General features: G+C 38.5%; 1 pseudogene; it reads right to left on the bottom strand.

Annotated features, from left to right (window-relative positions):
* Positions 1 to 7,557: 7,557 nt before the first annotated feature.
* Positions 7,558 to 9,141, bottom strand: LOC140511224 (probable E3 ubiquitin-protein ligase TRIML1 pseudogene; annotated as a pseudogene).
* Between the last annotated feature and the right edge of the window lie 16,478 nt (positions 9,142 to 25,619).

The following is a 25,619-nucleotide window of genomic DNA, read 5'->3' as shown; positions in this document are numbered from 1 at the left end:
CTTCTAAAACTTACTATCCTTCTGACTTGGGGAAAGTCACTTAACCTGCAATAATTACCATATCATCATCTGTAAAATGAGGGTGTTGGATAAATGGCCACTGAAATTTCCTTCTGATGCTATTTTAGGGGTACAGGGACCCCAAAACTATCAAGGTACAGGACGGAATGATTTGGAAAGAATTCATGGACTCAACCAGTCTTCCAGACAAGTGGTAAAAAAGTTTATTACAATATTAACATAGTGGGCAGAGCGTCTTAGGGAACTTGCAACCTAAAGAGAGTGAAGCCAAAGCTTATATAGAAAAAGTTCAGGGAACGATGTGACAATATGCTAATTAGGTGGTCAAGGGCAGTGTCAAGGGGTGGTCAGTTCCTAAAGTAACATACAATTTCTGTATCTTGGGCACAGGAGTCATTTACTACTGGCATGGCCATCCTGTTTGTACAAAATAGCCTCAGGAGTTGATATCTATAGGATGACCTCTGGACTGTATAAAGTAACTGTGGAATCAGTACATGATAGTTCTAGTAGTAAAAAATAGTCCTGTTCATACAAGGAAAATTCTACAGAGGTCAACTTGTTTCTGTAACGGGGATAGAGAGTTTGCTTCACTGGGGTCCACCCATGAGTTATTACCAGAGACAGGATCTTTGGGCTAGGGAGAGGAGGTATGGTCCTAGAGCTGAGGTTCAAGCCTCATCACTACTAGTTCTAGGGATAGCATATCATATTATGATCCTATGATCCCACTGCTTAAAGTTTGTCTATATGTATGTGATCAAGATTGTCATTAATGAATGACCTATATGTTTAGTTACCTGAATGTCTATGACAATATCTTATACACACATTGTAAGCACCCCTAAGGAAAATATAAACAGGAATAATCAAGTTTTCAAAAAAGGCATTCCATAGTAGGCTACATTTTTGTTGTTTAGCCATTTTTTTCAGTTATGTCCTATTCTCCACGACTCTTTTTGGGACTTTCTTGGCAAAGATATTGGAGTGGTATGCCATTTTTGTCTCCAGCACATTTTACAGATGAGGAAACTGAGGCAAATAGATAAAGTGATTTGCCCAGGATCACACAGCTGTTAAGTGACTGAGGCCAGATTTGAATTTTAGGAATTGGAGACATAATATGTTACAGAGTCTAAAGAATCAGACTCAATCTTGGGTGCGGTCTTTTGACCCGAGTCCAAGTTTTACAGAACAAATCCTTTTATTAAGGGGGATTTATTCTCAGAAGTTTGAATTCAGTCAAAGGACTTTACTTGAGGGCCTAGAAAGCCACATGTGGCCTCAAGACCCCAGGTTCCCCACCCCTGAACTAGGGGTCAAGAAGACTTAAAATTCTGCGTTTGAATTTTGTTAGTTGAGTGACAGTGGACAAATTTATTTCACCTCTCAATGCAACTACATATAATAACTATATCAAAGTATTTCAAAAAGCTCAAAAGAAAGGACAAAATTTATGTGAAGCACTTTAAGAACCTTAGAATTCTGTATAAATGTCAGTGTAATAGAGTCAAAGTATAGTATAATATAGGTAATGAATGGGATTGAGCAAGCACTATGCACCACATGATTGACTTACCCCTGTTAGATTAGCTATTATTATTTTGACTCATAATGAATAAAGGAAAAATGATTTGCCATCTATTGTTTTATGCAGGAATGAAGTAGAGTGATGTGAAATCAGAGGATATAGAATCATATAGATAGTCCCTCAACTCATCTATAGCTGACATTTAAATGACCTATAGGCTCCTTGCACCCGTTAGCAGCAATTAGACCAGAGCAGACTGATGAACCCTAAGAAAAGTTTGTTAATAAGCAAACCAACCAGTTGGTTCAAGACAGGTAAGATGAGTCAAGAAATAGGTCAACAATAACCATACTTCAAAGTGCAAGTGCATAAAGAGACTCATCAAGTGAACAGATGCTTCTTCAGTTCCCATGGGGATACAGGTTAGTTGCTGATGAAAAAAGTCTTTGAATTTACATGTTACTGTGTTTGGATGAGGAAGATACTTGTACCAAATTGATACTTTTGCAGAAATCCATTATTTTGTGGCATAAATACATGCCTAGAGATTATAGGCGAGCTGTCATACAAAGCACTGCATGAATGCAATTCCATAGAAATAACATGCTGTCATTACTCATTTTTGCATTTATTTGTGCACCTATTTCATTGGAAATAATGGACACCATTCATCAAAGAGAATAGCAAACTTGGCAGGATTGGGGGGAGGGTTGGTAATTTTCATAATGTTAATGAAAGAAATGACATTTCTCCTTACTATTTGTCAAATTCCAACAGTCAATAAGTGTTTGTAATGATTTCTAAACTTTGAGATGTGACTCACTAGCAAAGTGTTGTAATTTTTAAGATTTATGAAGGGAATGTTTCTTCCATGAACGCTCAAGTTCGATAATTATCAGTTGAACTATTCATTACGTTCAGAAGTTAAATGCATGAGAAATGAAAATGTCACTTATTGGGTCCAATTTCCAAAAAGGAAAAAAAAATGCCTGCTTTCTTCTTTGATAATCAACTAAAAAATACTAATTGAAGTAATAACAATAACAGTAGCTTGTTTTTTCTCTCTTCCCCTGCCGCACCAAGGGTGGCTTTTATTCATGGCTCTCAGACTCATAGTCACCTTGAACAGTCTGCATATAAATTCAAAATTCATATAGCTGAGGATCAGAGCAAGAAATAAGCCCTAAATCCCAGGTACCCAGAATAATGCTAACCTCTTTGGTGTATATGGACATTGCTACAGTATCCATGGCTGGTGTACTATTTTGTCATTCAGTCATTTCAGGCCCATCTGACTCTTCATGACTCCATTTGGAGTTTTCTTGGCAAAGAATAATGTTTTGTCATTTCCTTCTCCAGCTCATTTTACAAATGATGAATCGAGTTACAGTAGTAGTATACTATGGTATGCCAGTAGTATACTACAGCACAGCAGTATGTTATAGTATGGACAGCTAGGTGGTGCAGTGGATAGAGCACCAGTGCAGGAATCAGGAGGACCTGAGTTCAAATCTCAACTCAGACACTTGATACTTGACACTCACTAGCTGTGTGACCTTGGGCAAGTCACTTAACCCCAATTGCCTCATCCTGGGCCATCTCTGGTCATCCTGATGAATATCTGGTCACTGGATTCAGATGGCTCTGGAGGAGAAGTGAGGCTGGTGACCTGCACAGCCCTCCCCCACTTAAAAACAAAGTCAAGTGCAAGTCATGTCGTCATTTCTCTGACCGCATGGTCTTCGGCAATGAAGGACGAACACACATACACTATAACACACTACTGGTGTATTATAGCGTGCTATCAATTCTAGTGTATGTATGTTCATCTTACGTTGCCGAAGAAGACCATGCCATCAGAGAAATGATGACATGACTTGCACCTGACTTTGTTCTGAGTGCGGGAGGGCTGACTAAGTATGTGGTTAACAGCTTCTGAGGAGGACTTGTGATTTATAGGAAGGGAGCAGGGTAGTGTGGTACAGTAAAAAGAGCAGAAACAGAGTCTGAGGAACTAAGTTCAATTCTCATCTCTGATACTACCTCTGGAGTCCTTTAACTTCCTTAAACTCCATTTTCCTAGTCTATAAACCAAAGGGATTGTACTCAATAGCCGCTGAAGTCCCTCGGAGATCCAGATGCTAAACCACAATCAGCTTCATCTCTACAACTGAAGTGGATGCCATCCCTGCAGTCTAGAAAAGAGGAAGTAAAGAAAGTGTCCTGGAGGTTGAATCCTGGAATTCAAAGAATGCTTTTGCATTGCCAAAGGATTCTTATTCACCAAAGGTCTCTTTGCCCTTAGGTCTCTTTAGAATGAACTTCCTCTTCCCCCCTGCCCCCACCCCTAATCCACTTAAGGGCTTGTTTACTACTTCACTGGGTGGCCTGGAATGGGCAAAGTTAGAGTATGCCATTAAGATTCAATGGCAATTAAAGGTTAGAAATTAAGATAAGCAGCTCTAAACTGATATGGCTAATTGAAGTGAAAGTAAAATTCAATTGACAAAAAAAAAAAAAAAAAAAAATGACGTACTCTTTTTAGGGTCATGTCCAAAAATGGAAAAAGCATACTTTTACTCTGAATGAAATACTTTTAAGACTTTCCGCTATCTTGGTACCTGGAAGATTCACACACACACATCACGTAAATAACCTTGCTAACGCCACTGCTGTTCATTCCTTTCAGTTTTGTTGACTGTAGGTGACCCCATTGGGGGCTTTCTTGGCAAAGCTCTTAGAGTGGTTTGCCATTTCCCTTTCCAGCTCATTTTATAGTTGAAGAAACTGAGGCAAACAGAGTAAGTGACTTTTCCGGGGCACTCCGGTCTCATTGACTCTAGGCCCAGCAGTCTATTCACTGCGCCACTGAGCTGCCCTTCACTTAAATAATATTACTCAGTACATTATGACATCACAAAAAGCAAGCTAGGGTGTTATAACATCACTGCAACAAAATGACAGAAATGAGACATTTGGAGATAGGTCACCTGGGTTCTTATTCTAATAGTGTCTGCTGCATCTCTTTTGTAACTGGGCAAGTTACTTGCCTTCTATTTTCTCTGAGAAAAGAAGAGATTAGGTTAAAAGGACCTTTAGGGATCTATTCCAACTTTAAAACTTATGCTCTTATGACCTTTACAGGAATCTAAAAAAGGGGGGCAAAGAATTATTTCCATGGTTTTATAACAAGAACATATTAAATGATTCGTCCAAGAGGTACAAATTGCTTTAATGTGGATAGATTAATTTGTCTCCAGTCAACATCCCCAGTATGCAAATGTACACATTTATGTTACTTTTTCATTTTTAAATGTCCTGTTAGCTATAGGTTACATCCCTTGGACTGTAAGTAGTTCATTACAGTTGAATAATGTCCTATTACATTTGTTAATTTCACACAAATGAGTAGGAAGTAATATTGTACAGGGAATAAGATAACAGGGGTGGGTTTGTGGAGTGGAGAGGAGGGGGGATTCTTTTCTGGGTCTGCAGCTAATTTCCCAGTGACCAGGGCCAAATCTTTTAAATCTTTTTTATCTGGAAAAAGGAGATAATGAACCCCCTCCCCACTCCTTGAAATAGTTACAGTGATTAATCAGTTCACAGATTGGAGAATGGAAAGTGCTTTGAGCTCACATAGAAGGGGTTAGGAAAGTACAAAGGAAGACTCCAGGCCATAGACTGTCTGTCTTCCTTAGGCAACACTCTTGACAGTTTCCTAATTGACTGATACCAGGAAGTCATTATCTGTAGCTGGCTGCAATGGGTTAATGGAACAACTGAATTCCTAAACTCTGTTGGAGGTGCAAACAGACCTGTCCTTTGTTTCAAAGGGAGATTTTAGCCTGTAAGCAGCAAGCCCCACCAGCATGTGCTTCCTAGACATTCAAATATGGCTTAGAAACTTTGCAGACTATTTAGAACACTAATATTAATGTATTTCTGAAAAGCAAAATTTATTTGAAGTATATCTTAGAATACTTAAAACAACAATAGTTCCCAGAAAAAGAAAACATATCAATTAAAGCCTCTTAAAGTAATCTCTTTAAGAAAGATTTTTCAGTATGCACAAACATACTCAGACATTCAAAAAGGCAACACACGGGCATACGTACAATCATATGCGCACACATGCTCAGACACAGAGTTTCAAATCAGAAACCCAAGAGGAAAATGAAATGACCAAAAAAAAGTGCATAGGGAGCTCAATCCTATCATAGCAGGAATGATTTCACACAAATTTGAATGAAATATAGTATCCCAGATTTTTCAGAGCAGGATTCATTCACCAGAGAAGCCCCGAAAAACAAACAAATACAAAACCCCGGGGTAAAATTAAAGGGAAGTTGAGAAATTACCCCTTTAGTGAAGGAATAAAAGTACATTTTGGAGGAAAAAAAATGAATGGGAGTAGGAAAGGCTCCTGATGGCTGGAAATCGATCCAAAGTATAGTGTTCCTTCCTTTTTCTTACATAGTTTTTCAGTGATGAAGTCCCATCTTTGCATCTTTGCTCTACAGCTCTGGTATCACCAAACAGGTCCAACTGGCAAATTTAAATATAGCCCTGGACGATCAGCGTCCAAAGCAATATTACAGTTTTTATTCACACTTTCTGGAAAAGGCTGCACCACTTACATTTCAGAAATAATTCCTTCCTTAGGGAGGGAAGGGAAAGATAGGGAGGAAAAAGGCAGGCAAAACTCAAATTGTTAATGAAGCAGGGAAAAGGACCTTAGAAAGCTGAGGACAAAATCGTGCCCCTCTCAACCTGTTTCACTGACCTGGATAAAGGATTTCTTTAAGATTTAAAACAAGCGAATTATCACGCAAATTACAGAGCTCTAGCAACAGAACAATGATTTCCCTTTGAAACAAGGGTTTTCAACTCGAGGCCAATGATTTTCTTTAATTCTTAATTGCATTTTTATATAATTGGGTTTATTTGTATTTTCTTTGCTTTTTTATTTCATGCACTTAAAAATATTATTCTGAGAAAGGGTTTATAGACTTCAGCTGAATGCCAAAGGGCACCAAAATGTTAAGAAACCATGCTTTACAGTGTACATATATGTATTAGATTTTCAGCTTCTTGGTTTGGTAAGGGGGTTGAGGGAGGAGGGGAGGAATCTTAATTATTTGCCCCTTAAAGGGAAAAGAGGGCATTTGTCTACTGACAACATTCTGCATATTAATGCATTCTGCATTCCCTATCTACCACTGACAGTTCTCTGAAAGGCATTCGTAGCCTTCTGAATCATCACTCAAACCTATTACCACAAGAAGTAGAAATATGAAGATTTTTCCCCTTCATTCACTGCCCCCTCCACCATGATCTCAGACTTGAGCCTGGCCTACCAGATCTGTTTGGGCTGCTTTATTGTCAGTTGTTAAGAAAGAAAAGAGGGAATGTGCTCTTTATACCTTAAGGCAATTAAGACCTAGCTCCCACCAGCTTGGAAGAAAAGTCTTTTATAGTCAGTGTATGTAAAGCTCCCTGGAGAGACATTCTTGAGTATTGTTGATGACTTTCCAAAAGGAAACCAGAAACTAATTTAACACCCACATCCCTTGATAGCCCAACAAATTCAGAAAGAGTAACGAAAGTGATATGGCATGGTTTTCTTCAGACTCGGACACACACACACACACGGACACACACACACACACACACACACACACACACACACACACACACACACACACACACACACACACTTTCCATACCCACCTATGTAGGACCCAATCCCATGGCATCACTCTTTCATTCACTCATTTAATTGTAGATTCATTTATTCACTTTTTAGGTGTTTATTTTCAGTTATCCATACTGAAGTTTACCCTAACCTTTTTTCTTCCCTCAGTTATCTCCTGTTCCATTTCTGCCCCCCCTTCCAGCTGATCTCAATTTAGATACTTGCAGTTAAGCAGTATTTTTTTTTTGAGTCCACACTTTTTCTTTTTTGTAGCAAGTATAAAAAATATAGACTTTATTCTCATTGGTTTTGATAATCAAACATCACTTTATTTCAATATGAGTTCAAATAAATAAAAAGTCATAGTATTATATTCAATCATGTGTCATAAAGAGATACCCTTTGTGATTAGTATTATTGACAGCCTTCTACTGACTACTCCTGGGGCAGATAATGAGTGATCCAGGGGTACTTTCTTCATTAGGAAGGAAAAGAGAAAAGTAAGGGCGAAGAGGCCCTTCAAACTCTATGTGTAAGAATCTGTGGATAGGGAGACTCTTTGTGACATCATAAAAAGTTATATGTCCCTTTTCATAATCCAGAAAAATGCCCACTTTTTGTATAGGTGTGAGGAATTCAAAGACTTTTTGTGAATTCAAAAGGAAGAAACAATTTCCAGATGTGCAGCCTGTTAGAGTCCTTACATCCTCAGCTGAAGAGGGGAGTCTCCCCTTTCTGCTGACTGAATCTTTGCAGATGCCCAATTCCCACTCTGTTTTATCTCCTATCTCCACTTCCCAATAGTGTTTGCCTGAGGTGAAGGTCTGGGCCCCCAAAACAGCAAGAACATAGTCAAATCTCTCTTGGTTATCAGGCAGGTCCTGAGGGATACTCACATACTGGACCCTCTTCAAGTCTTCAGACAGGATGAGATGAGCATTGGCTGATTCAGGATCAAGAGTTATGTCCCTCTGGAAACGCATGAGCATTTCTCTCAAGCCTGTGATGTGGCAGGTGGTCAACTGAAAAGAAACCAGCTCTGGTTCTTGAAGCAGCAGCTGCTTATTCCTTTCCACAGTGCCTTTCATATCCCTCAGCATTTCCAAGGGCACTTTGTCCATATTCTCGTCTGTTTCTACAAGCATACATTTCAGCTTCTGGATTTGTCGGGAAAGCTTGGCCTTGTTCTCCTCCAATTTGACCATGTTTTCTCTACATTCCTGGTCCAGTCTTTGAAAATTTTTATTTTTTTCATCCTGTAAGAACTCGTGCATTTTCCTAAATTTAGAAATAATGGACTGTTTCCAAGTGTAGCTATACTCTTTATAGAAAAACTCTTCCCTTTCCACTTTGTACAACTCCATCTTCAATTCCTTTTCTTTTTTCTGTAAGGCAATCAGTGTGTCCTGGAGCTTGTCCTTGCACTTGTTAGCAGCTGCTTTCAAGGGAAGGACTTGATGATCCTTGTGCTCTGGGGCTAATAAACAGGAATCACAGAGGACTCTCTTGTCTTCCTCACAGAAGAACTTCTCCTTTCCCCCAAAGTGACCACAGGTAGCCATACACTGCAGCAAATGAGGTCTCAGCATTTTGCCTGTGATAGACAGATTCTGCAGGTTCTTGATGGGCACTAAGTCACTCTATCTGATGACTCCTCTGCACTTTGGGCGGGTTAAGGTTTCACAGGCTGCCTCCCTGCACTGGAGAAGACACTATGCAAAAGCTATGGCCGTATTGGACAGTCACTGGGTCAGTGAAGCAGCAGACAGAGCAAGTGAGATCTGCCTTGAGGTTTTCAATTAAGTCTCTTGTATTTGAGATCCTAGGCCTTTGATTCCTCCCTTCTCAAGTAGTCCTCTCAGGAGAGTCTTCCTCTTGAGCTTTCACAGCAAAAGATGTTAGCACTGGGTGATAGGGGTCACTTTGTGTCTCTTCCTCTGCTTAGCCCCTCCCTTCACTCCTCCCCCAAAAGGTAAAAACTCCTATCTTTTGAGAGGGTTTCCAGGTTTTTCTCCTTTCTTCAAATCCCACAATTCACCACCACCTTGATGAAAAACTTCTTTACTTCCTCTTAGTACTTGCAAAGGTCTCCTAATTGGTTCATTTAGCAATAACTCATCTCATTCCCAAGCCTCAGTATATCACATTTCTGTTATTTTGAGATGGAAAAGGATTCAAGGAAAACCCCAACACACATTTTGCCCAAACTTCCTCCTCCCCTATAACCAATATATGTATTAAACTTTGGTATTTCCTCTCTCACCCTCTCATTTTTGTCCCTTCTGTTATGATTCACTGATTTGACTGAGATGGTATTTTTTTTAAAAGAAGATTTCTTTTTTTAAGAGAATTTTGAGTTCCAAATTCTCTTTCTCTCCATTCTGCCCCTTTTAAAATGCAAGCAATTTGATATAGACTATGATTGTGTAGTCCATGAAAAAATGTCCATATTAGCTATGTTGTAGAAGACAATGCACACCCCAAAAAGAATTTAAAATTTTTTTTAAAGTATGCTTTAATCTATGTTCAGACTCCATCAGTTCTTTCTCTGAAGCTAGATATCCTAAGTCCTTCAGAATTGTTTTGGATCATTATTTTGAACTTCCTCTATCAGAGGTTTAGCCCTGGGACTTCATCATTCCTCTAAAATGGCATTCTGACAGTAACCTACTTGTAGTTATCCCCAACAGCAGGAGAGGAACCATATACTCTGTTACCTCAAGGCTGTAAACTGCAGTCACTAATGTCAATTCAGAATTCAGGGACTCAAGTGTCTAAATATTTTCCTATGACAACATAGTTTTGGTAGCTTGTAAACACAAGCTACCAAACACAATTAATATTGACCTAGCCTTAAGAAGGCACCCAGGTGTTGCAGTGGATAGAGTGCTGGGCCTTGAATCAGGAAGACTCATCTTCCTGACTTCAAATCTGGCCTCAGATACTTAAAAGCTGTCTGACTCTGGTAAAGTCCTTTAACCCTGTTTCCCTTAGTGTCCTCTTCTATTAAAAAAAAAAAATAAGCTGGAGAAGGAAAGGGGAAACCACTCCAGTATCTTTACTGACAAAACTCCAAATGGAGTCACAAAATGATTGAATAACCACAACAATCCTTAAAGACAGAGAAAGTAATTTAAATTGCTAGCACCTTTGTTAATCAGTCACTTTTAAGTGGGTACCTAAGGATGCTCTGCCCAAAGGAATACAAATTTTGATCACTGATATCCCCAAGATATCTTGGGGATAACAGGCTAAATTTCTTTCTTAAGGACTATGCCTTAAATTCCAATCACTCTGGCTGTCACTGATTGGCCAACAATGGTTCCCAGTCCAGCCCTCACTTGGGCACTGTTTGGGCCCTGATGGCTCAGAGTATAAATAGCAAATGTTCCTCATTTGGCCAGAAACCCTGAGGGTCTTCCCCTCCCAGAATGATTTTTTTTTTTTGACTAGGTAAAAGAGGTTTTTTTTTTCTCATTTCTTACGTGGCCTTAATCACTGAACAGGTGTTGCCTCAGTCAAACTGAGAATTGAAAAAGCCCTTAGCTTAAAAAGGCCATCCAGAGCCATATCCAGTCATCCTGATTTATTTCTTGCCATTGGACCCAGATGGATCCAGGATTGAGAGGGAGGCTGGTGATTTTGCATAGCCCTCCCTCACCCAAATTCAATTCACTTACAAGTCATGGCATCACCTTTCTGATGTTATGATCCTCTTCTAGAATAAAGTACAAACAGCAACCTGTTTGTACCTGCCCCACTGGGGACTCAACTGGTCAGTTCCTGTTGGGCAATGTAGCTTGCTCCTTCCTTCCTTCCTTCCCTCCTTTTTCTTCCTTTCTTTCTTTTTCTTTCTTCCTTTTTCTTTATTTCCTTCCTTCCTTCTTCCCTTCCTTCCTTCTTTCCCATCCTACTCATTGACTAGGGATCTTGGAGGTCATTGAGTCTGACCCATTTTACAGATTAAGTAACTAACACATAGGGAAGTGAAATGACTTGCCAAAGGTCACAGAGCTAGTAGAGATCTGAGGGGACATCCAAAACCAGGCCTTACTGATTCCAAGTTCAGAGCTCTGTTTCCTACTGGTACCTTCAATGATGCGTTTCAATAGATGGAGATGAAACAGTGGCTGAAGCACCAAAAGTTTGATCCTGCCATAGTCTGTTTTTATAAGACTTATGAGTTAAGCATAGTGGTTAACCTTTTAAATTAGACTTTATTTAAAAAACATAAAATAAAAATAAAATCCTAGATAAATTATTTAAAAATGTAAAAACCATTCTTAGCTCACTGACCTTACAAAAACTTGTCAGCCCCTTGATAGATTAATGAGCAACATGAGCAAAATCAGAAAAGTCAAGAGAATTGTGAGTTGTCCAGTTTGGAGGCAATGTGGAGTACGCATGGAATAAGACTTGATGGAGTAGACACAGATTGTAGAGGCTTTTGTACATCTGGCTAATGAGTCTGGATTTTATTTCCTTGGTAAATGACATGACTTAAGCTTCTGATGCCTACCTAGTCTAGTGACCACATGCAAGCTATACCATATCCATATTCTCATCTGGAGAACAAAACTTGATTCCAAAAAAGAAATGAATATTCAATCATTCATTATATAAACATTTATTAAATACCTACCGTGTGCCAGGAATTTGAGCTAAACCTTGAAGAAAGCTAGAGATAAGAGACAGAGATGAGGAGTACTCTAGGCACAGGTGACAACCAGTGCAAAAATATAGAACATGGAATGTTCTATATATATGCAACAGCAAATAAGTCAGTTTGGCTGAAAGTGTGTGTGTGTATTAAGGGAATTGTTGGATGACGAGCCTGGAAAGGTAGACTGGGACCATAATGTGAAGGACTTTAAATGTCAAACAGAGGAGTTTGTATTTATTCTGGAGATAACAGGAAGCCATTGGAACTTCCAGACCAGGGTAGAGACATAAACAAACCTATGCTTGAAGTATAGTAATTTGACAGCAGAATAGAGGATGATTTGAAGAGGGGAGAGCCTTAATGCAAGGGTAACCAATCAGGTGATAAAGCAGTTCAGAAGAGATGTTATAATGGGCCAAAGAAGTGGAATGAAAGAGCTAGATGACACTACTACTGTTGATACTACAACTCCTGCTCCTCACAAAAATGACAGTAATAATAATAAATAACTGGTATTTCTATAGTGTTATTTTTAATTTATGGAATAAAACAAACATTTCTATAACAATAAAAAAGATTGCACATGAAACTGCAAATCTACTATCCACAACTTGTTATTTTTTCAAATATACAATAAAATTATTACATAAATTTCTTTTTTTGACTTTTTTTCCTTCCCTAACCCTTCTCCCCCCACCCTAGAGCTGGGTGATTAGACTTACAAAAGTGCTCTACATATACTCTCTGATTTGATTTGCACAGCCACCCTATAAGAAAAGTACTGTTTTTATTCCCATTTTATATATGGGGCAACTGTGTCTTTGGAAGGCTGGTGCCTTTCTCAGGGTCACACACACAGTGTATCAGTCTTCCTAACTCAAAATCCAGTCATCTGTCCAATTTACCACCAAACTTATAGGAAAGATATTGTCAAGACCTACATGGAATTTATCCTTTATACTTTCTGATCCTCCTATGAATATTGGCCTAAAAGATGAAAGGTAGACATCCATAGAATATGTAGAAAAAGGGAGATTACAGACTTAAGGTTGCTCATTTTGGGGGATATTATAATCTTAGTGTGAATTCCTGTGTATCAGGGGGTCCTCCTCCTAGTCTTGACTTTGAAAGCGCAGCCAACTCCATGGAGTTGTGCATCTCTAAGCTACTAAATGGAGAGAAGAGCAAGAAAGAAGTTTATAATGCATGTGGATTTACGACTGTAATCAATATATTACTGAAATCCCATGCTCACTGAAGGGTGTCTGTTGAGTTTTTTAAACAACAACAACAAAATGTATATATACATATATGTGTGTGTGTGTGTGTGTGTGTGTGTGTGTGTTCGTCCTTCATTGCTGAAGAAGACCATGCCATCAGAGAAATGATGACATGAGTTGCACCTACTTTGTTTTGAGTGAGAGAGGGCTGTGCAGGTCACCAGCCTCACTTCTCCTCCAGAGCCGTCTGAATCCAGTGACCAGACATTCCTCAGGATGACTAGAGATGGCCCAGGATGATGTACATATACATATATACATATACATGTACGTATATATACATATATATATTATATATATTTCAGAAATCAAAAGAGAGTACCAGGCCCATGTTTTGCTAGCAAGACAATCTTTTTTTTTTTTTTTTTTAGTTCTTTTTTAAACTGGTTGCCTAGCGATGTTATGTTTTGCTCTCTTTAACAATGGCGATCCTTGGATGAATGGAGCTGAAGGTTACTATTTGTTTTAGCTGAGAAGGACAACAGAAAGGTTGTGAAGAAAGCAGTAAATTTAAAAGGGCATACCTAGCTGAAACTGTAGACAAAACAAGCAGCATAGCCAGCTCTTACTCAACTGATCTCACAAGATTTCAGTTGGCCTCCCACCCAAAAGCTATATTTAGTAAAAAGACTTTCAGCCAACTTCTTCATTCAAAGGTAAAGAGGTCCATTTTAGGCTTGTTCTAGATATTATCTAACAGGGATATCTCATTTATTCAGAAGGTTCTACTTTAAAAAGCATGCTAATTCTCATTATTTTAAAGGCTTAACATTTAAGGAATTCAGCATGATATATTGGGAAGCACACAAAAATTAGAGTCACAGGTCAGGGCTGAAATATTAAAGATATTACTAGTAGTAGTAAAATTACTGATAGATATTTACAAGATACTTCAAATTCTGCAGAGTACTTTACATATATTTTCTCATTTGGACCTCACAACAGCCTTTGGAGAGAGATTCTATTATCATCCCCATCTTAAAGATGAGAAAACCAAGGAAATCAGAGGTGAAATGACTTGCCCTGGTTCAAGGTCAAATTTGAACTCAGGTGTTCTTGACTTAATATGTTTCTCAAATCTTTTCTTTTAAGTTTTGTATCAACTACCTTTGTTCAGGACTCACCAATATATATTATTGGGAAGTGTCTTATACCTCTTTTCTTTTTGCCTTCCTGCTTTTGTCCAATCCATTTTTCACAATGCTGCCTTAAATACCATTTTTATTATCTCATCCACATGCAAAACTATTGAATGCTTTCCTCATAGGCTCATAGATGAATTATGGAAGGAAACTTCAAGGAAATATAGTCCACAACCTCTATTTTATTGTTGAGAAAAACAAAGCCCAGGCAGTTAAATGACATGCCAAGGTCATACAGGTAGAAAGTGGCTGAGAAAAAATTTGGATCCAGGTCATCAGATGCCAAATTCAGTATTTTTTGTAATGTCACATTGTCTCCCTATTTTCAGTAGCATCACAAAAAGGCCAAAATACTATTATTTTAGCCATTGCAAAGTTTTCCTCTTTTGTTTGGCTTTCAGTGTACTGCATAACCTCATCCCACTCAGCCTCTACAATCTTTTCCCCATTACTTTGGAATACATATATTCCAGACACTTCCTGGTCATCCCTGCCCTGGTGCTCATAATCAGGCCTTCACTATTTCTCATTGCAATTGTTGAACTTTATTCCTAAATCACTATTCCTGGGTTTAAGTCTTTCCCCACAACAATAACAATAATAGCTAATGTTTATATATCCACTACTATATGTCAAGCACTTTACAAGTATTATCTCATTTGATCCTCACAACAACCCTAGAAGATAGGTGCTATTATTATCACCAATCTACAGATGAAAAAACAGAGATAAACAAGTGAAATGTTGTGTTCAAGGTCATACACATAGTATCTGAGACCAGATTTGAATTCATCTTTTTAACTTCAGGCCCAAAGTTCTATCTATTGTACCTTCTAGCTGCCCAAGTTTAGCTCATCCTCCATACTATGGCCTGAAAATTGAGGAAATAAAATTGATTTGATTTCACAATTAATTTCATTTTTTATCACTACCAACATTTTGGATAACTACCTAAGTCATATTTCATTTGTCCAAGTGAAGTTTGGGAGTTCAGCTTTCATGTAAATCACTCATTGTCTCTGAGTTAAGTGTAGAAGTTCGGTTCTCCTGCTAATCACTGTTCTTTTCTTTTGTCAAGGAAATCTGTTATCCTTGAAAGATGAAGGTGGATGCCAAGGAGTCTGGTCTGTTACTTCTGCAGTACTGGCTTTCCTTCAAGAAAGTCTGACTTGTTATTGCTGTGACACTAACCAGCCATGCCAGGTAGACTGAATCAATCAGAATTTATTAGGGAGCGGTTGTTCTAGACTAGCAATTGCCATTTCCAACCCAATCATATTGTGCCCTTGCCTATGATGCTTCAGATTTTATTACCAATCATACTGCTCCCCCCATGTATGATGCTGTCTTCTATTTTGGGGGTACTCTTCATTTTTTCTTTTTCTATAAAAATGATTTTTCAGCACTCAGTCAGGATCTTAGTTAGATGAGGAGGCAGAGACCTTATTGATTGACAAATTCATATTTTGCTAATAAATTGATCATACTTAGAGCTTTGTGCCTCTGTTTACCTTAATCTCAATCACAACATGGCAAAATGATAAGGACTGACCACATCATTCCTCTACTCAAGAAATGCCAGTGACCACCTACTGCCTCAAGAATCAAATAATTTTCCTGAGTTTAGTTTTGAAAGTCTCTTACAATCTTGTTCCAATTCTATCTTTCCAGGGTTATATATTACTCTTCCTCATGCTGTGATTCCCCCCAGTAGTGTACTGGTAAATGTTTAACAACTGCCTCTCCTTCCCCCCCCCCAAAAGTGTATGCACAACACACTTTCAAGTTTATCCTGCATCATTAACATTTTCTCCATTACTTTATTGTCTATACAATCAATGCAATAATAAACAAGCCCTGATTTGCAACATTTGTCAATTTCCAGGGTCTAAGTACTGACATGGAAAAGTTAGTAACTGAGCTACTGCTTAGCTGTCTTCAGCATGGTTGTCCTAAGTACAACTTAGCAGAGTGGTACTAAGAATTTGGGGATACCCAGCATATGCATATATATGTGTGTGTATGTGTGTGTATATATACACACACACATACACACACACACACACACACACACACATATATACACACACATACATATATATGCCTAAGCAGTTATATTACAAGCACCTTATGGACAAAAGTTATATTCTATCTTGGTATCAATGCATAAAATCATTATAAAGCTTTACTAACATCGCTTAGTGTAAGTGGCACAGTGAAAAGAGATTGCAACCAGGTGCCAGGAAACTATGAGTTCAAATATAGCTTCAGACACTATTTGAATAACTCTGGGAAAGCCAGTTGACTTCTGTCTTAGTTTCCTCCTCTGTAAAATGGGGATAATAATAGCACCTACCTTTCAAGATTGTTGTGAGATCAAGTGAAATATTATTTGGAAAGTGTTTAACATAAAACCTGGCACATAGTACGCACATGATCCCCCCAAACATCCCAACATTCCTTGGTTAACATTAAAATCTAGTCTGTCAAAATATCCTGATGCTGATTCTGAGTCATCAAAAAAAAAAAATCTAAATCATGGGTGGCCTCGAGGCCACATGTGGCCCTCTAGGTTCTCAAATACAGTCCTTTAACTAAATCCGAACAAAGTTGTTCTGTGAAGTTTGGAACAAAGGGCTGCACTTGAAGACCTAGGAAGCCACACGTGACCTCAAGCTTGTAGGTTCCCCATCCCTGGATGAAATTGCATTCAATATGCTAGGGTTGGAAGCTCAATTCCATGTGGACAGTCTCGGGCGGGTAAAGGTGGGAACTTCTAAATCTTAGAGTTCTCACGAGACCCCCCCAGGAAAACAGCAGGGAATCGAGAAGGTCAGACCGAGCTAGCTCGGCTAGCTTGGGTATTTCCGCCTCTTCCCGGGAGATACGTGATGGGTGGAGCCTCCCTGCTCTTGAGGCTGTCCTGGATTGGACACACCTGTTGTCTCCTAACAGGCTGGATATTGATATGTAAACTACGCGACAGAGAGTTTAAGTAGGATCAGGAAAGCCTGAAAGTTCTCTTGGGCGGAGGGGTGCGGAGCGGACAGGACAACAAGGCTCTGCTTTTCCTCTTCTCCTTCTCTCCCCTCCCCCTCTCTCCCCACTTATACTTCTACTTCCAATCTCTTATTGTAAGATCTTTGCCTCCTTGGGATATCTTTCTCTTTCCCTCCTAAGGAAGAATTCTCCTGCACTTGTAACTAGACCCTGAAATAAAGCTCAACCCTTGTTCGACTCTGGAACGTCCTTTCTCTCATACGAGCATCCGGTTTGGCCAACCGAAGACCTCGAGAGGTGAGGTAAGAAGACTCGGGTAGCCCTCAGGCCTCTAGGCCTGGCACAATACATTCTGCTTATGAATGTAAAGAAACATATAATGTATTTTGCAAAGATTTCCATTAAATTTGGTTAAAATTAAATGATTGTCAGTTAGAAGGAGGGAAGAAATTCCATTTTTAAAAGATATTACTAATATGGAGCACTTCAGCTATCTCAATTACACCCTCAAAATTTAGGTTAAAAGAAGCATCTCCCTGTACAATGGCAAACCCTAGGATTTCTGGAAACACATAAGGTTTCTTTGATAAACATCTAATGATTCCTGGAAGGCAAAAAAAAAAAATGAGAAAAAAAGTCCTCAAGGACACAATATTCCAATTTAACATCATTCCCATTTACTATTTTCTCTGTAAGGCAGTTTCATACACATATACAGTGTTCATGTTGAGATACACACTGGGAAATATGTAATGTGATCACCCCTAAGTAGCATTTATTAAATACCCCAATGAGCACAATGCTGCATGAATGTGCAAAAGTTAACTGGAGTAAAAGACAGTAGAAATAAAAATTCTAAGTTAAAAAGAATATCAGCTCAGCTAAGACATATGTCAATCAAACCTGAGTTACAGTGCTGATTCATGGGTTTATGCTCCACTCTTTATTTCCTATTTTCCATGAGTATGTATTAAAAGACTCTTTCTAATTCTTTGCTTTCTCTGAGCCATGAGCCCAACATTGTAATAGAAATGCATCCTAGAAATTTTTCTTCTGTTCACCACTGCTGATGACCCTGGTAGCTCAGCTCCTCAATGGGGTCTCCCCTGCTTTATAAGAGACTCTGTGGCTGGGATTTGAGGCATAAACTGGATGATTAAAGGCAATAGATGTCTATTATTAAGGGACCAGTGTATTAGAACCACTGAACTACAGTAAAAAGGGGAAACATTACAGAATTTGCATTCTACATTCTAGGTTCAAGGATATAATAAATAAAAGCAACCTTAAAAAAGTAACCTAGAAATTTGAGAAAAAGTAATCTAAGACTAATTGCAAGACAACACAGACAGATGATAGAATAACTCATTAAATTCAGAAATACTCAGAGGATTTTTTTCCAACTAGCATTAGAATCTGGGGATTAAGGTCCTAACTAATCATAAACTCTGTTCCTTTCTGCAAATTACCATCTCTCTGAGCTTCAGTTGTTTCACCTAAAATTGGACAATCTCTGATATTCTGTTCAGAGCTAAAATCCTGGGCTTCTCTAAACCATGTGTAGGTATCTGAAGCTAATTTTTGAGCCATGTCTGAAAGATTGGGGTGGATATGACTTGGTTGAGAGTATTGTATGACATGTCAAGTTAAAGGAGGAGGTGTTAAATAGGACTATTGACTTTGTTAAAGCAGATATCAGTGCCATTGGAGGTATTGCTGACAGAATTGGTTCATAACAACATTCACACTTTTTCTCTTATTATCACTTGGGGGAAGGGGGCAGGTGCAAAGCAATCTGGGTTAAGTGACTTGCCCAGGATAACACGGTTAGTGTCAAGTGTCTAAGAATGGATTTGAACTCAGGTCCTCCTGACTCCAGGGCCAGCGTTCTCTCTACTGCACCACCTATCTGTCCCTTCTCATTATCTTTTGTTCCAGTGTAATATACAAGATACCTGGAAAAGACTATATTGTCTTGTAAAGCCTAACATTTTAGACTGAATTCTTGGAGATTCCTCCAATTTCTGTTATATTTTGTTTTATGATGGAATACAACTTCATTGGGGTCACAATCATATCTTCTATATGTGAATTGTGAGAATGTGCATGTCTTGACTGGTACTATCAATAATTATTATCAATAATTATTGAAACTCTCTCATATATTTAAACAATGACTATGCCTCATTCAGCAGTTATTCCTCAACAAAACCGCCCTGAAGTATATCCTGAATAGATAGTTGCCTACAAAATGATTGGAGGGTTAGAGTCCAACTATCCAAAATTAACTTTGACCATTCTACTATATCATTTTAAATGGTTACCACGGTTAGGTATTTCTAAGGTTCAAATTATTGTTGGCCAATCAATCAATAAACTCCTCCTATGCAGTGTATATACATATATGCATACACACACACACATATATGTATGTATACATATATGTGTGTGTGTGTGTAATTGAGCTGTTCCATCAAGGTAAAGGTGGCACTAAACATTTATTGATATATATTATTTTATGTCACCTTCATGTGGAAATGCATTTCTCCCTCTTAGAACAAATAATGAAAAAGAAAGATGGAAAAAAAATTCAACAAATCTAATCAACATATCAATCAAGTCCAACATTTTTTTCTCCAAATTTATTGATTTATTTGTTGTCAGTTTTCAACAGTCAGTTCCATAAGTTTCAAATTTTCTCCTCCTCCCTCCCCCTTCCCTCCCCAAGATGGCATGCAATCTTATATGGGTTCTATACATACATTACTATTAAACACATTTTCACATTAGTTATGTTGCATAGAAGAATTATAGTGAGTGGGAGAAACCATGAGAAAAACAAACAAAACATAACAAAAGAGAAAATAGTCTGCTTCATTCTGTGTTTCAACTCCATCATTCTCTCTCTGGATGTGGACAGCACCCTGCTTCCTGAGTCCTTTGGAGATGTTCTAGGTCCTTGCATTGCTGTGAAGGGCTAAGTTTATCAAAATCAGTCCTTATACACTGAGGCTGTTCCTGTGTATAAAGTTCTTCTGGTTCTGCTCACGTCACTTAGCATGAGTTCATGTAAGTCTTTCCAGGTTTTTCTGAAGTCCTCCTGTTCATCGTTTCTTATAGCACAATAGTATTCCATTACATACATATACCATAACTTGTTCAGCCATTTCCCAACTGATGAGCTTCCCCTGGATTTCCAGTTCTTGGCCACCACAAGAATGTACATGGGGGTAAGTCCAACTTTTTTTTTTTTTTTAGAGTTCTATATTTACCTACTTCTGCAAAGAACAGAGAAAGATATAGTTTAATATATATTCTTTTGGCCAAGTTTAGTTGTTATAGCCATAAAGTTTTAGTTTCTTTCTTGTTATTGTTGCCATCCTTTCTTTTTTTCATTGTTGCAGTGCTATAATTTTTCTAGTCTCACTTACCTTACTTGGCATCAATCCATATGTCCTCTCATGTTCCCATTCCCTAATCAATGGCATTCACCTTGGTTCCAATTGCTTACTACAGTGAAAAATTTATAACTCATTCAATACGGTGCTTGTTTTTGACAACTGCTCCAATATCGACTATTTTCAACTTTTTTTTTTATTCTTGAAATTTCCTGAATGTGAAATGAAACCTTGGGGTTGTTTGCCTTTAGATTTTTTTATCCATTGAGGAATGACTGTTATTGTTACATATTTGTTAGTGCATTCTATCTCAGCAATCAGTAAGAAATTCATTTTTGAAAGAAACATGTGAAGAGCATTTTTTAAATGAATGTTTGGAAATACTTTCATCATTATGTGATTTTGTTGCTGTAAATGATGTGTACCATATTTGCACATTTTCAGAATTTGGAAAAAGAATTTTCTAATCTGTTTAAAATCCTCCAAATGACAAATTTTTAAACATAAAAATACAACACCTTTGGATTCATTTGCAAGAATAATTGGGTGACATCAGGGAAAATGGAAATTTCTAGCCAAATTTCAACAAAAATGTTTCCATAAATAATAGCTGAGTTTGAAAAATAAATACCGTGGTTTAGGATGCCTTTCTTCCATTTGGAGGTTTTTCTTTTTCAGCTATGGAAGTCATTTTAAAAAAAGCATTTAACTGAATTAGAGACACATATACAGATATAAATTATAAGAAAAGAAATGTGTAATGGGACATGCTCATTTTTTTTTCCAATAAAGATGTGTAATCAAAATTTTGTTAACTGCTGGATAGAGACATGACAGTTGCCCTCCTTGTGTTTAAACTAGGAGAGAAGTAGCCAGGACTCTCAGAGATCGTCTTTCCCAAGGGTTACCTCTTTTGTTTAACAATGTAAAGATCTTAGTAATCCCCATGCCCAAATAAAAGAAGGAAAGAGAGAAGGAGGAAAGAAGGAAGGAAGGAAGGAAGGAAGGAAGGAAGGAAGGAAGGAAGGAAGGAAGGAAGGAAGGAAGGAAGGAAGGAATCAGAACATAGGACACTACTACATAGCAGGTCCAGATATGGAATGAAAGCTCCTGAGGGGGGGGCGGAGCCAAGATGGCGGAGTACAAAGACACATATACACATAGCTCCGAACCCACAACCCGTGGAACATCGGTAAAAAGGAACTCACAGCGAATTCTGGAGTAGTAGAGGCCACAGGACAGTGGAGCAAAGGAGATTTCTGTTCCAGAGGGACCTGCAAACCTCTCGCAAAAAGTCCGTCGCTCTGTGGACATGGAGCCCAGCCCAGCCCTGCTGTGGCTGCGGCACAGAGAGGAGGAGATCTGAGCGGGCTTCAGGGACGGGATCTCCAGCGGCCATACGGGTCCCTCCACCCACAGGTGACGGGGGTCAGTGAGAGGGTCTTCTTGGCAGGTCGAGAGGGGAGTGGGGTGCCCCCATAACTCAGGCCCCCTCGGGAGGCAGTAGCTGACGCAGCGGCAGACCAGGTCTCCCCAAGCAGGCAGGAGCCTGGATCCATTGTTAAAGGTTTCTGCATACACCCCCTGAAGGAACTGAGCCCGAGAGGTGGCCCGGCCCCCACCTGAGCACCTGAACTTAATCTCACACTGAATAGCAGCCCTGCCCCTGCCAAAGCCCCAAGGCTGGGGAGCAGCATTTGAATCTCAGACCCCAAGCGCTGGCTGGGAGGATCAGGAGGCGAGGTGGGTGTGAGGAGAATATTCAGAGGTCAAGTCACTGGCTGGGAAAATGCCCAGAAAAGGGAAAAGAAATAAGACTATAGAAGGTTACTTTCTTGGTGAACAGGCATCTCCTCCCTTCCTTTCTGATGAGGAAGAACAATGCTTACCATCAGGCAAAGACACAGAAGTCAAGGCCTCTGTATCCCAAACATCCAGACTAAATATTCTGTGGGCTCAGGCCATGGAAGAGCTCAAAAAGGATTTTGAAAATCAACTTAGAGAGGTGGAGGAAAAGCTGGGAAGAGAAATGAGAGATATGCAGTCAAAGCATGAACAGCAGGTCAGCACCCTGCTAAAGGAGACCCAAAAAAATGCTGAAGAAAATAACACCTTGAAAAACAGGCTAACTCAATTGGCAAAAGAGGTTCAAAAAGCCAATGAGGAGAAGAATGCTTTCAAAAGCAGAATTAGCCAAATGGAAAAGGAGATTCAAAAGCTCACTGAAGAAAATAGTTCTTTCAAAATTAGAATGGAACAGATGGAGGCTAATGACTTTATGAGAAACCAAGAAATCACAAAACAAAACCAAAAGAATGAAAAAATGGAAGATAATGTGAAATATCTCATGGGAAAAACAACTAACCTGGAAAACAGAACCAGGAGAGACAATTTAAAAATTATGGGACTACCTGAAAGCCATGATCAAAAAAAGAGCCTACACATCATCTTTCATGAAATTATCAAGGAAAACTGCCCTGAGATTCTAGAACCAGAGGGCAAAATAAATATTCAAGGAATCCACAGAACACCGCCTGAAAGAGATCCAAAAAGAGAAACTCCTAGGAACATTGTGGCCAAATTCCAGAGTTCCCAGGTCAAGGAGAAAATATTGTAAGCATCTAGAAAGAAACAATTCAAGTACTGTGGAAATACAATCAGGATAACACAAGATCTAGCAGCTTCTACATTAAGGGATCGAAGGGCATGGAATAGGATATTCCAGAAGTCAAAGGAACTAGGACTAAAACCAAGAATCACTTACCCAGCAAAACTGAGTATAGTACTTCAGGGGAAAAAATGGTGTTTCAATGAAATTGAGGACTTTCAAGCATTCTTGATGAAAAGACCAGAGCTGAAAAGAAAATTTGACTTTCAAACACAAGAATGAAGAGAAGCATGAAAAGGTGAACAGCAAAGAGAAGTCATAAAGGACTTACTAAAGTTGAACTGTTTACATTCCTACATGGAAAGACAATATTTGTAACTCTTGAAACTTTTCAGTATCTGGGTACTGGGTGGGATTACACACACACATGCACACACATACACACACATAGAGACAGAGTGCACAGAGTGAATTGAAGAGGACGGGATCATATCTTAAAAAAATGAAATCAAGCAGTGAGAGACAAATATATTGGGAGGAGAAAGGGAGAAATGGAATGGGGCATATTATCTCTCATAAAAGAGGCAAGCAAAAGACTTATTAGTGGAGGGATAAAGAGGGGAGGTGAGAGAAAAACATGAAGTTTACTCTCATCACATCCCACTAAAGGAAGGAATAAAATGCACACTCATTTTGGTATGAAAACCTATCTTACAATACAGGAAAGTGGGGGATAAGGGGATAAGCAGGGTGGGGGGGATAATGGAAGGGAGGGCATGGGGAGGAGGGAGCAATTTGAGGTCGACACTCATGAGGAGGGACAGGAGCAAAAGAGAATAGAAGTAATGGGGGACAGGATAGGATGGAGGGAAATATAGTCAGTCTTATACAACACAACTATTATGGAAGCCATTTGCAAAACTACACAGATTTGGCCTATATTGAATTGCTTGCCTTCCAAGGGAAGGGGTGGGGAGGGAGGGAGGTAAAGAAGTTGGAACTCAAAGTGTTAGGATCAACTGTCGAGTAATGTTCTTGCCACTAGGAAATAAGAAATACAGGTAAAGGGGTATAGAAAGTTATTTGGCCCTACAGGACAAAAGAGAAGACGGAGACAAGGGCAGAGAGGGATGATAGAAGAGAGAGCAGATTGGTGATAGGGGCAATTAGAATGCTCGGTGTTTGGGGGAGGAGGGGACAAAAGGGGAGAAAATTTGGAACCCAAAATTTTGTTAAAATGAACGTCAAATAAATAAATTTAAAAAAATAAAATAAAATATTAAAAAAAAAAAAAAAAGATCCTGAGGTGCTGAGAAGCTGTAATAGGGAAGGGAGTGGTAGGGAATATAAACAAGGAGGAAATTATAAAAAATTTATTAAGGGAATATTGAAACTAAACACCTTTTCCCTTTTCTTAACCTTGAATAATCCTTGTTCTATAGACATTTTTGTTGTGTATATCAACATGTGTATTTCAAAGCTAAGACTTGAACTGGGACTTAAATCTAGAAATATGGGGAAATTTTTCATAATTTCATTATGTAACCTAATTTTTTAAATTTTTATTTACCTTCAAAAAATAATGAATATAATGAGAGCGAGAGCGAGAGTGAGAGAGAGAGAGAGAGAGAGAGAGAGAAAGAGGGAGAGAGAGAGAGAGTTTTATATGCTAAGTAGAATTTTTTAAAAAGAGGTTTGTTCATGAAACCACAGATGTCTATAACATGCAGCTTGGTTTTTAAAAGTATATAACAAACTCAACATTTTACTTTCAAAACTGTCCTGGTTATCTGTTTTCTTCTAAAATTGCTTTTACTGTCTTCCGTATATTAAAAAATGTTTCAATGCACCTCTTTTCTCTTTTTTCTTCTTTTGGCAATACTATCACTAGCTCCTCTCTCCTCTTGCCATAACAGAAGAAAAATATAAACTTTGTAACCAATACTCATAGTCAAGCAAAAACAAATCCACTGTATAAACTAAGATTAACATTGTCAAATATAATCATTTGTTTATTGAATTGAAATCTACTAGTCATTTCGCTGTGTGTCAGTATGAAATAACAAACTTGATTTTTTTTCATATTATTCTAAATTCATCACTCTTCTTATTGGTGCACTTTACAACTAGCAAAAAAAATAATTACTGCCTCTTAGTTGCTACAACGAAATGAAAGATTACAAAATGTGTTATCATCTTATCTGGGTTGAATCCTAGATCTTTTTCCTACAATATTCATAACTTTGAGTAAGCCATTTAACCTCTATGGCACTCTGCT

This window comes from Notamacropus eugenii, chromosome 6, assembly GCF_028372415.1.
Source record: "Notamacropus eugenii isolate mMacEug1 chromosome 6, mMacEug1.pri_v2, whole genome shotgun sequence".
Lineage (NCBI taxonomy): Eukaryota > Metazoa > Chordata > Mammalia > Diprotodontia > Macropodidae > Notamacropus > Notamacropus eugenii.
This window is presented reverse-complemented; position numbering and strand designations above follow the sequence as displayed.